Source organism: Cornus florida, unplaced genomic scaffold (assembly GCF_030987335.1).
Source record: "Cornus florida cultivar Cherokee Brave unplaced genomic scaffold, ASM3098733v1 CherokeeBrave_3.0.0_Hap2_Chr03, whole genome shotgun sequence".
NCBI classification, from domain to species: domain Eukaryota; kingdom Viridiplantae; phylum Streptophyta; class Magnoliopsida; order Cornales; family Cornaceae; genus Cornus; species Cornus florida.
In genome coordinates this window covers 54,731,432-54,744,908 of record NW_026775573.1, presented here as the reverse complement: position 1 = coordinate 54,744,908, position 13,477 = coordinate 54,731,432, and the positions used below count along the sequence as shown (strand labels likewise).

Below are 13,477 nucleotides of genomic sequence, written 5' to 3'. Positions count from 1 at the left end.
ATGGATCCAGCGGCGAGTTCGGTTTGGTAACGGAGAGACGGCGGCTTGCTGGTTCGGTTCAGCCGAGATGACAGCGGCGGATAGTTGAACTGTGGCTTCAGCAAATCGCTGAAAGATTGCCAGCAGCGGCGCACCGGTACGGTTGTGGCTTGTGATGGCTGCGGCTTGTGATAATTTCTGGGTTTCTTGTGATGGGAGATTGGTGAATTTGAGGGTTGAGAATTTCTGGCTAAAATAGGTAACTAAATATACAATAATCAGGAAACTAATTACCTACCAATTGGCCTTAAATCACGGAGAAAATAATTCAATCATACAGCTATACAATAGGTAAAATCTCAACAAAATTTCCATCCTAATGGTCCAAACAAGGGAAAGATCGGTTCTTCTCCCAAGTTAAACATTTCTTTTGGGAAGATCAAGAATTATTCAAGTATTGCCCGGACCAAATCATCCGGCGATGCATTCCCGAAACTGAATTTTCAAGTGTCTTAAATTTCTGCCACACTCTTGCATGTGGAGGACACTTTAGTGCCAAGAAAACTGCTAACAAAGTCCTTCAATGTGGATTTTATTGGCCCTCTATGTTTCGGGATGCTTACAATTTCTGCAAGTTTTGTGAGCGTTGCTAAAAGCTCGGAGCCATGTCTAGAAGAGATATGATGCCCCTGACCCCCATCTTAATCATAGAAATTTTTGATGTGTGGGGAATTAATTTCATGGGACCATTTCCATCCTCTTATGGCTATAAGTATATTCTCGTAGTGGTGGATTACGTGTTTAAATGGGTTGAGGCTAAGGCTACCAAAACCAATGATTATAAAGTTGTGGTCAAATTTGTTCAATCGAACATCTTCAGTCGATTTGGTACGCCTAAAGCCCTCATCAGTGACAGAGATTTTCATTTCTGTAATCGCCATCTCAGATCCGTCCTTCTTAAGTACTCCGTCACTCACAAGGTTGCTACACCTTACCACCCTCAAACGAGTGGTCAAGTGGAAGTATCTAATCGTGAAATCAAGCATATTCTGGAAAAAATGGTTCAAACAGACCGCAAAGATTGGTCATTACGACTAAACGATGCGTTTTGGGCCTACCGGACAGCGTATAAGATGCCCATTGGAATGTCATCATATCGACTTGTCTTTGGCAAAGCTTGTCATCTCCCAGTTGAGTTAGAGCACCGTGCTTTTTGGGCCATAAAACGATTCAACTTTGATCTTAAGCAAGCTGGCTTTACTCGCAAATTGCAGCTTAATGAGCTTGAGGAAATTTGAAATGATGCGTATGAAAGTGCCAAAATCTTTAAGGCAAAAACTAAAGCATTCCATGACAAGCACATTGTCAACAAGTCTTTTACCCCCGGATAGAAAGTTTGGCTTTTCAATTCTCGGTTGCGACCTTTTCCCGGTAAACTCCGTTTACAGTGGGATGGTCCATATGTTATCTCATCCGTCTTTCTTCATGGTGCCATTGAACTTCATGATCCTACCGATGGATCTCTTTTTAAGGTTAATGACCAAAGGCTTAAACCTTATGTTGATGGCATAGTCCTGATTCGAAAAGTGGAGAAAGTCCTATTAACGGACCCAATTTACGGGGACTGATGCGTAATCTTGGTTCGTCCAGCTATTGACGTTAAATTTAGCACTCTTGAGAAGCAATTCTTTCAATTTCCAAAGCTTCCATCTTCTAAAAATTGCCTTAGCTAAATTTTTCGGAAATTAGCTAAGTGTAGCCAAAATTTGAACTTTTTCGAAACTGTCTCGAATTGTGTTCCAAAAGTCACTTTAGGCTTACTTAGTCATTTTAAGGTCTCGGTACCATTTTCGAAATTTTTCAAGATCGTTTCGGCAATTTTCTCAAAAAATTCAAAAATCACGTGAAATTCGGACCCCAAAATTAGTGCTTTTGCAAATGAGCTCCGATTCCCGTTCCGAGGGTTATACAAAGTGTTTAGGGTCCATAGGAGCTTAAGTTTCTAATTGGAAAATTTTTGGATCCCTGCACGACCTCTGTTCAGCCAAAATGAAAAAACAGTCCCTGCCAGATTTGGCGGGCGCCCACCAATTCCTGCGAGGGCCCGCCAAATGCTAATGGGCACCCTCAGCTGCACACCAGGCTTACCCCACGCCATGCCTTGGCACCCCGCAGGGTCCGTCATTCGCTGCGAGCGCTCGCCAAGCTTCGAGATTTTATAAAAACATCCCAATTCAAGGCCCATTTCAAATTCTTTTTAATCCCTCTCATTCTAGCCGCCCCCACTTTCTCCCTCTTATTCTTCTTCTCCTACTCCTCCTTCCTCACTTCTATCTCTCCTTCCTCCATCTCCATCATTCTCTTAATCCCTCATCTCTTATCCTCTTCCCCTCTAATTTGCACCAAGCAAGAAGGACATTGTTTGGCATCTCCCTTTAGGTAAGTTTCTCCTCCTCTACTCTTTCAAGTTTTTGGTATTAATAGAGGATGGGATTGCATGTAGTGGAGGTTTATGATTGTTTTGGGGCTAGTGTGTGTCATTTGCAAGGCAAAATTTTTGGGTTTTTTTCATTGTAATCATCCCTTAACTCTCTGCCTTTTTGGCTTGCACACCAGGTGTTTGACAAATTGCCTGAACCAAATCCCTCTTCCAAATAGCTCCCAAAACTACCTTTAAACGTGCTCGCTCCTCCAAAGGACCATCCGAGGAAGCTCCCACTCCAAATTGAGTTGAGTGGCTGTAATACCCCTAATTTTAAAAGGATAGTCTCGGTATTTAATTAATTTTTTATTGCATTTTTTTTTATTATTTGCTTTTTTGCTGAATTTTTTAATTACTTTTATTTAGTTGAATTCATTGTTTTTATTTAATTGAATTAATTAGTTAATTGTTTTATTTAATTGATTATTATATTTATTTGTTTTTACAGTTATGCTTAGGTGGACTTAGTTTAAAAATGAATTCAATGTAGTATATAGTTTAGGGTTTTATATTCTTTTTGAAATCATATGGTGGCCGACTAGTTTTATATTTAGTGTAGGTTTCCATCTCTTAAAATAAGTGGAATTAGGTTTTTGGTTAAAGCCTATATAAAGAACAGTATACGTCTGTCTAAGGTTAAAAAAAACCCTATTCACATATACAGAGAGTTCGTGTTTATAGAGAGAGACTTGAGAGTAAAACAGAGTAAATCGGTTAGGGTTTCAGCCATAGTTTAAGATTGGACCAAGGAGAAAGGAAGGTGATTGCTCGTGGGTTGAACCAAGGGGCAACAGAGGAGGAGAACAGTGAAGGATCACCGGAAAGGTAGGAAGACGACGTCGAGATTTTAATTCAAAATCTCACTGGCAAGTTCTAATCTTAACTCTCTCCCTTAGGCTTTGTGTTCTTTACATGCCTAAATAATTCTAGGATTAACTGAATGATTAAGTTTATCTGTTATGTATGTTATAATCTGATAACAACAATATGTGTGCCAATAAATTTATAATTGTTTGAACTTGCGTTTTCTTGTATAGTTATCTGTTTAAATTAATGTCAGTCATACATTATGGACTTAAACACTGGCTGGAATAATCTGGGACTTAGCTAAGACTACTAGGAACCCTAACAGAGAGGTACTGGATGTATGGAAGACGCCGAAGAAAGGGAAAATGAAGCAAAGGAGGGAGAGAGCCGGCTCCCTCTTGGAGAGAGCCGGCTCCCATGGAGTGGAGGTCGCTCCGCTTTATGGGGAACCGGCTCTAGGGCTTTGGGAGGTGGTTCCCTAACCTAGGGAGCCGGTTCCATGAGGTAAGGAGGCGGCTTCCTTGGTTAAGGAGTCGGCTCTTTGCTAATTTTTGTTTTTTTTTTCCAATTTCGGTGAGTTTTTTTCTACTGTTGTTGGATTTTTGATGTTCCAGATGTAATTGGGAGTTGTAATGGATGATTTAAATGTTGTCTAGAGTCAAATTAAAACTCTAGAAGGCAAGATAATGCATAATGAAACACTTAGTGTTAAAAGCTGGATCAGTATGAAATTATTAAATAAATTTGCATACTGTTTGGATTTGGATGTTTTAAATTTCTTATCTATATTTTAGAAATTTTCTGGGAATAGTTATACAGTTTAATCATGTGTCGTTGGTAGCAAATAAGCATGTTAATTAGTATATTTTTTATTATGCTTATCATGGATTAATGGATGGTTATCCCTGTTATCTGTACTGTCACTTGTTGGATAATCCTGTATCAGTGGTTAAGATAAGCATGTTAATTTTCATATTCTTATTATGCTTATTATGGATTAGTTGATATTTATATATTTTTTTTATTTGTATTATTAACTACTGGATTTATGGATTGTATGTACCGATATGGGACGGTGGCATATTAGGGAGATTAGCTCAAAACACTAAGTCCTACCTACTCTGGGATAAAGGAATGGATTAACTATAAGGTTAAATCCTATTAATTTGTTGTGGTTGAGCGGCACTACTATAGTTTTTGGATGGATTTTAAATATATAATTATGGTACCTCGATATGAGCTTGAGTCTCAGGATCGATGGTTGGGGAGCGTATATGCATTGTGATGCATAGCTGGCTATGATGGTTGGAGGTGTACCCTATTAGGTCTAGGTACTCATGCCTACTTCAGGTGCATTTTGCATGTTGTCAACTAGTCAGGCTGAGACCAGCCTGTAGTCCAGTGAGAGTCCTTTAGTGTGGATATATATATGTACGGACTACATAGTTATTGTTGGATTGTTTAGGATGTACATGCGTATCGGGTCTCTGCTTGGATTGTAATAGTAGAGAACTTGCTTGTGGGCCTGACCCACTTTTATTTTTTAGGTTTCATGCGATTTCAGTCTTAGAGCTTAATCGAGCTGAGCAGAGACAGTCACTCATTCTTCCGATTATGTAGGACTGCTTCTTATGCTTCAGTTTTACCTTTGTATTTTATTTTAGTTGTTTACATTTCAGTTTGGGATTTTTATTAGGGGTCCACTAGAGATGGATTCCCGAGTTGTTTAATTATTGGAGGATATTTATGGAGGTTTTAGATTGTTGGGTTTTAAGCATTTAATTTTAAAGAATATATTTTAGATATCTCTTCAGCCTTTATGATTTATTCATTTTTTCGTTTTGTATTCCGTGTTCATTTAAATATTAAGTGTTTGGTATCCCGCGGATCTGTGCTCGGACTTTATCACTCGTGACTCTAGAATCAAGGGGTATCACAGTTGGTATCAGAGTACTCCAGGTTTAAGTGTCTCTAGGATTCTATCATATAAGACTTCCGCGTAGCGTATTCTCTCGTGTAGAGCTTAAGTTTAGGATTCGTTGTACTCCTTTACGATCCTTGTAAATCGAACTGATGTCTGTCTCTCTTTGTTAACAAAATGGTTAACGCTAGGGGAGGGCAGAACATGCAAGGAAACAGGATACAAAGGAAGGCGGCACGTAGGTAACAATATCTCCTACGGTGTCAGCAGATTGAGGAAGAGCAGCAATTGCCTGGGTTTCAGGATGATGATGGTCAGTTTCAGGAAGAGCAGGAGGAAGTTCAGCAGGTTTAGGATCAAGGAGGAGATCCAGAGTATCTTTCTCATATCAATGACCTCATTACTCGGGCTATAGAAGCAGGGGAAACAGCTGCACTTCAGAATTAACTATAGGTTCAACAAGCACCTATACCAGCACCAGTGGTTCCGATCGATCCTTAGGAAAAGGCTAGAAGTTCTTTCACAAAGGGGAATCCACCTGAGTTCATAGGCTTCTCCAATGCGAAAGTAGCTCATCAGTAGAAGAAGGATATTGAGCGACATCTTTGAATGGTTCAGTGCACGGAGGTTCAGAAGCAGATGCTTGAAACTTTCAAGCCGGTCAGAGATGCACTACAGTGGTGGGAGTCAGTTACCACCACAGAGGAGAGAACTTCATTGACTTATGATTAGTTCAGTGCTCGCTTCAATGAGAAGTACTTTCCTTATACAGTTAGGACAGCTATAAAGACTGAGTTCCTTAATCTAGAGCAGGGGAACATGACGGTGGCAGATTATGAGTAGCAGTTCATGCGCTTGTCTCTTTTTACACCAGATGAGGTGGATACAGAGGAGAAGAAGCGTAATAGTTTCGTTAACGGACTTATGTGGTCTATTAAGCGAGTTATTACAGGTAGTCTAGCCTACACTACCTATACTCAGGTGGTAGACGCTACTCTATAGCAGTATCAGTTGACTGTGGACTTCAGACATGCTAGGGGTGAGAAGCGGCGTGACAGAGATTCTGCTAATGAGTTAGTTGAGAAAAGGAATGGCAATGAACACCGATAGAATGCACTACAACAAATTTGGTCTTTGGCGACAAAAGGGTTTGTCGTTAAAAGTCCATATTTTGTCGCGAAAAGATTATCGCGACAAAAAAAATTTTGTCAACAGGTCGTCGCTAGAAGCCGGTCACAATATGTTTTTCGTGACAAATTTTGATTTGTCGCTAGAGGTAAGATATATCGCGACAAATTATTTTTCGTCACAAAATGAGTAAAAATTGCGACAAAATATTTGTCATAAAATATTCAAAAATTGTCGTCTTATACCCTTCAAGACTTATGAAATTTGTCGCTATTCATTACTATTTTGTGACAAAAAGAATTTTTGTCGCTATATATTTACTCTTTTGTGACAAAAATTGTCGCTATAACATATTTTATTGTGACAAAATATGTCCCATATTGCAATAAAAATAATGTCACTATAAGCAGCTTTATTGTGACAAAAAATTTTGTCGTAATATATATACCATGTTGTGACAAAATTATTGTCACTATAAGTTATTTTTATTGTGATAAAATATTTTTTCACAATATATATGTCATCTTGTGACAAAATTATTGTCGCTGTAAGTTATTGTTATTGCGACAAAATATTTCGTCACTTTATATGTGCAATGTTGTGACAAAATTATTGTCGCTGTAAGTTATTTTTATTGCGACAAAATATTTCGTCACAATATATGTGTCATGTTGTGACAAAATTATCGTTACTATAAGCTATTTTTATTGTGACAAAATCATTTATCGCAATATAAATACCATGTTATGACAAATCTTTTGTCACAATATAAGTTGTTTTATTGTAACAAAATAACTTTTGTCACAATATACTTACCATGCTGCGACAAATATGTTGTCACTACAATATACTTACCATGCTGCGACAAATATGTTGTCACTGTAGACTATTTTATTGTTACAAAATAACATGTCCTCTGAGTAATACAATAATATAATTTTGTTTTTACCTATTTGAAACAATTACCATCCAAATTTCTACTAATAGATTTAGGCAACCACAAGTTAACCTGCGAATATGAAAATACCATCCAAATTGTTTACTAATAAATAAAGCTGTAGTGAACACCAAGTTTTTACAAAAAAAAGTATACACAATGAAAAGAATTTTTCACAAAAGTAGTGAAAACAACCGCAAGTTTCCTCAAAAGAACCCATCAAAATGTACTAGAAGTTTTTACATCGGCCAAGGAAATTCAAAAAAACAACCACGACCCCATCTTCAAACCTTCTTTTTTCTAGCTTCATCTTCAACTTCAACTACTAGCTTGAAGATCTTTTATGCTTTTCTGCGCGCGCGTGCACACAAACAAAAAAAAAAAAAAAAAAAAAAAAAAACATGTTATCTCAACAGTGGTTTAAATTACCCAGTTTGTAAGCCCAATTCAAAAGAAGAAAATGGACTTTGAATTAAAATTTCACATGAAAACATGGAAAGATATGCCCTCTTATTGTACAACTAAAAAAAAAATGATTGAAGAAATCAAACCGTTTGACTACTTCAAACAAATAGCAGATCAACTTTGATTAAGATGTCAATTACACTACGCATTTTCGTGAAGTACAAAGAATTTGTGCACAAGAAATTGACTAATGCCAATTAGAAGAGTACAAGTATAAAAGCTTGATATAATATGAGCTACTAGGTATTTTATATATATATATATATTTATTTATTTATTTATATATTACAAAGTCAGTTTATGAAAAGTCTCAATGATAGAAAAAAAATAATTTGGTTTTTACTCTTCTTCAAGCAACTAACTATATATCTTCTTCAAGCAACTAACTATATATACAATTACAATATCACCTGTTTGCAGGTTAAGGATCAGAAATAGGGAAAAAAAGGAAATTGAAATTCATTGTTTTTTGAACTTGTATTGATTATAATGATTATTCAATGGTAGTAGAATCTCATTAATTAGGTGAAAAAAAAAAAAAAAAAATTCTGATCACCTAAACAGCAATTTCAAGGTCACCTTCATCAAGAAATCAGCCTCAATGAAAGTCTTTTTTTTTTTTTTTTTGATGTCATGTACATACGGGTGAGGGAACTAAAGAAATATGTTATGCAAGAGCACCAATTTCTGTCACAATTCATTATTATATACAAATCTCACCTACCAAAATAACATGTTATATCAGAACCAACTTATATCAACTCTTACTTACATCTAACTGGTGTTGCCTTTAATGATTTGTAAATTTGCTGCTTCTAATATTGTCACAATGTGTTACTACATCTTATATTAGTAGTATACAATATATATATATACATCAAATTAATTTTCCTTACCAAACAAAAAACTTTGAATTTAAGTACATTGCAACTAATTAAATTTAATTAAATGTTAACAACTAATTAAATGGTATTTAATATATAAAATGATAATGCCTTGAGTGATAATTACATAAAAGTATGTACAGACGCTCGCTTTCAAATTTTTTTAAATTTGACGTTGCAGTTCTTGCTCTCAAAAGTACTTTTTAGATTTGACGTTCTCACGCTCTAATTCTAACTTTATGTTATGTCATTTGTCAATGTTTTAAGACTAATAAAAATTAAGATTTAACGTTCTCGCTTCAGCTCTAACTTTGTGTAACTTATGTCGTTTGTCAATGCTTAAGACTAAAAAAAATTAAATTTACTTATGCTGTGTTTGAAAGTGTGGAATAGGCAACTTAGAATTGGAATTGAAAAAAAAAAATTTAAAAAGTTTAAAGTTTAAATTTAATTCCCTCTAAATGCAACAAAAATACTTTTACTCGACATGCGCCATTAAATGAATGGTTCAACAACCCCTCTGATTAGTTTGTATAGTTTGCTATCATTGGCGGAAAATAATATTTTACTATATTAAGTGTAATGAATCCCAACACTACAATGTAGATCAAGCAAAAAAACCTACACTTTATAGTTACATTCCACATGACTATACAGGATCGTATGGTTTTCTAGATGTGCTATCTTGAACTAATGCAATGGAATTAATATTGAGAAACAAAATAAGAAATGAAAAACTAAGTTCTTTATGAAAAAAAAAAAAAAAAAAAAAAAAAGCCATAACAGAGACGAATCTATATAACAAAGGAAGTAAGAAACCCAAAGATTGAAGAAAAAAGAAACAAATGAAAGGAAAGAAAAAGATAATTTTACGAAAAAATCTAAATAATAGATAACATAAACAGAGTCGATTAATAAAATGCAGTTAATTTGTGATTTAAACCTGGATAGTGTATCAACCGAAGAAATGCATATGGTGGATTGAAAGCCCCCGGCCAGTTTCTCAAAGAAGTCTCCATCCAAGTTCAAAGCAAGTAAAGAGACTAAGCTTTGTCCAACAGCCCTGAGGGAGCAAAATTGACATCATCTAGAAGTTGCAAACCTTGTTCTAGAGAAGAAATATTTACAAAAGTCGTGAGAAAAAGAACCAAAAGACAAACACAAAAGCACACACATGAAAACACACATCCCAAGTAAGCACAATTCACTAGAACTATATTGTTCATTGATAATATCTCATCTCCAAATCCCTCATATAAAATCACAACCTATAACTATTCTGAGCATATGATATCACATTTCAGGCCGCCCCAAGAATTGTTCAAATTCTTCTTAAAGTAAAGAAAAAGAATTACTATCAATAAACTATTGAGGTTTGAATTGAAAAATTAATAGTTGTTTTAAGCTTAATGAATTCAAAATGTCACATGTGAACAGGAATTTCTTATGGTAAAGATTCCAGTATGGATCTCCAATTTGGCAATACTTCTGGAATTTCCAACCCAGACAACATCCAAAGTAGTTCTTCTATCTTAAGATAAAATGTACTCATATAACAAAATACTGAATGACAGATCAAGAAATGCAAGAAAACCAACAGCAACAGAGATACCAGTAAAGTATGTAAACATGTTAAAAGTACCTTCTGAAGGCCAGTGATTCAGATTATTATTAGTTGTATTCTTTTCCAAAGGATCCATATAGAAAATCTCCTTTGAGTCACCTGTACACCAACCAGTTTAAAACAAGCAAACCTGAGCTCCCTTCTCCATTACACTCAATCAATTGTACAGATAAATGAGAAGACAAAGCAATATAATTTCTATTATTGGTACAGATAAATGAGAAGATAAAGCAATAGAATTTCTTTAAGTTCAGTAACAGAAACAAAACTTCTTTTGGCCCACATTCATTTTGACCAAATTAAAACTTTGTAGAAAATTTTATTGATTTAGCCAACTTTCAACCAAATTTCCAAAATACTGATCCAAGTTTTATAACCCATGCAACTTGAGAAACAAAATGATTCTAACAACTATAGGCTGAAACTTGAAAAAATTATAAAAGAGAGCTGATTCTAAAAATAAAAATAAATAAATAAATAAAACTTTTTTAAATAAACTATTGAAGACAGTTCATATATCACAAAATCCAATCTTTTGTCTCTGACAAGAACGAAAAAGAAAATTTAGAGAACAAAATTTCATGATAAATGCAAAACTTACTGGTCTCTTGTGGATTAGTATTACAAATCTTGTAAGTGTTGCACCTTAAGATCCTTGAGATAGACAGGGAATTGTATCGCATGCAGAGGGCTCTGCACTGTATCACGTGATGGAACTAGAACTGGAACTTATATCTGATATAATCTGATATAATTGACAACCAAAAAAAAATAAAAATAAATAAATAAACAAATATAGAAATAATATATATATATATATATTTGTTTTGCTGAAATAAAATGTAGATTACGGTGATTACCTCAAAATGCAATGCAATGCAAATTTTGTTACTTTATATTGTACAAATAAAAAATAAAAAATTTAATTATATAAAAAAGATCATAAAAAATTTCACCAAATAAGAATTAGTTTGCAAAACCAGAATTACAGACCTTGATTAGTTGATTTAGAAAAAAATTTAAAACAAAACCCATACATACAAGTTAGCAGTTGCAGAGAGAGAGGGGGGTAAGCTTGAGAGTTGAGACTGAATATATGGGTTTTGAACTCTGATTCTTGTAGATTTTGTAGCTTTTTTTTCGAAAAGTAAAGAGGAGAGAGATAAAGAAAAGTGTAAGGCAATCCCCTCGCTTTGGCTGCAAATCAGGGCACCAAAGCGATCATGGAGAGTCCCATATTGTTAATTTGCACCTATCGCACTATCGTACAAATGTCAAGTCCGACCGGTATACCTACATCCAACCCTTTTGATTTAGCACCAGTAGTAAATAATTTATAATCAATATGTTGTCTAATAGGAGATTGTTTAAACCCATTTTGAATCACTTTCTTTAGTTTAATAATTAAGTGAAGTTGAACTGGAAAAAAAAAATTAAAAATTAAAAATTACAATGACTATACCATCACAACAGTACTTTACATTCCTAGCCTTTTCCTACACTCCGTCATTCTCAAAAAAAGCAAAAATGATTAAATAGAAACACTAGACCAATTCAAAAAAAAAAATGTTGGTGATTAGATTAAACAATGTTATTACTCTGGATAATCTAAAAGCACTTACCCAGTCACACAACCTTTAAGAAGAAGAACTTTAAACAGAATAAAAAAAAAGTGTTTTGGAGACGAGCTAGCTACTCAAGCTTGATCTATAAAAACCTAACCAATATTACTCTTTGATAAATCTAGTTCATGTGACTATCTACTGTCTAGTTTAGTGCTTCAAATTTCTACACTATTTATCAGTTTTTATTAATCAATAACCAAAAATATTTCTTAATCATATATAAAAAATAAAAATAAAAAAAAAAAACATATTTCTTAGTCCAAAAAAAAAAAAAAAATTTCCCTCTCCAAATGGAGATTAATCCATAATAGAACAAAGTCAAAAACCCTTCTGACTGTTAATGCTAGGACAAACATTAAGGCCATGCAATTAATTCAAATATATGACCAACTATATATGCTCATTTAATCCTCAGGTTAGACCAACATGGGTTGCGACATGGGCATCAAGAGAAGAATTGTTCAATCTAGTCATTGGTCCAAAAAAAGAATGTTTCAGTCTGTATTGAGAACCAGAAGAGAAAGTTTCAGCTATGTCATCAACAAAAAAATTATCCAAGGTCACTATTTTCAACAAATAAATAAATAAATAATCACAAAAAATAAAATAAAATATTCAGAAATTAGAGCTATAATATACAAATAGGACATTAAAAGAAAAAAATGAAAATCAAACACAGTGGAAAGATAGAGGGTACGTGAGAGAGAGTCTGACTTGGCCGGGCTCGCAGATGCCGGTTTTCCTCCTTCACATCCTTGCTGGAATCCACCAAAATCCGCTGGTTTGGTGGTCTTTCCGGGGCCGACGCCGGAAACGGATAACACCGACAAAATGTCCGAAGGGAGATAACTATGTTTTGGGTTTGGACCCAGATCGAGAATTAGGGCTTTGGGTAACGAATCGGACATGTCTTCTCCACCGAAGAAAATGGGTTTTTGGGTCCAGATTGTTCAAGTTCTCCCGGGTGTGGTTCGGATTGCTGTTGGTTGTGACTCCTCCTCGACCAGTAACATTCACGTTGGACACGAATGAAAAAAATGATGAAAGAATCAGAGCTGCGGCTAGGGTTGGTTACTAAAAAAAATATGGTGGAGAAAAGTTCTAGTGGTACAGATAAGATAGAACTTTGTGGCTTATATTCATGGGCTCAAATCCTCTGTGAGTTACTCTGCAGTCCCTGCCGTTAGCTGATGAAAGGCCTTAGTTTGGCCACGTGTGCTTCAGTTTGTAATATGTCTATGGGCTCCACTAAAATGGTACAAAACGCATTATTCCGTTAAATTTGCCCTCCGTTAAACATCCATCTCTCGGCATCTCTGAAAAAGCCTAAAAGAGTCGGTTCTACAAATTAATTGAGCCGTCTCCAAAAAATTGGGTTGAGCCGTCTCCACATTTCTTCTTGAGCCGGCTGTCCATTATTTTTTTTTTCTTTTATTTTTATTTTTTTTTTGCTTAGCAAGGAGCCGGCTCTAAAAATTCTGATCACAGGAACTCTGATCACCTTCACCATCAAAATAAGCTATTGACACAGTTCTGTAAAACTAATTTCACACCTCTGTAAAACTAATTTGACACCTAAATTTAACATTTTTTAATTCTTTCATTTGTCATCTGTTAGTGTAAAT

At 35.0% G+C, this 13,477-nt stretch overlaps 1 long non-coding RNA gene across 3 annotated transcripts; it reads right to left on the bottom strand.

Moving 5' to 3' along the window:
• Positions 1 to 7,335: 7,335 nt before the first annotated feature.
• On the bottom strand, positions 7,336 to 12,945 carry LOC132300561 (uncharacterized). 3 transcript variants are annotated; one of them, XR_009480505.1, is made up of 5 exons: positions 12,550 to 12,945; positions 10,829 to 10,972; positions 10,246 to 10,326; positions 9,547 to 9,666; positions 7,336 to 7,605 (listed from the first exon to the last, which is right to left on the bottom strand). It is a non-coding gene; the product is annotated as an uncharacterized LOC132300561 (long non-coding RNA). The 3 variants fall into 3 exon arrangements; XR_009480504.1 differs by having other exon boundaries at positions 9,547 to 9,711; positions 12,567 to 12,945; XR_009480503.1 differs by having other exon boundaries at positions 12,567 to 12,945.
• Positions 12,946 to 13,477: the final 532 nt, after the last annotated feature.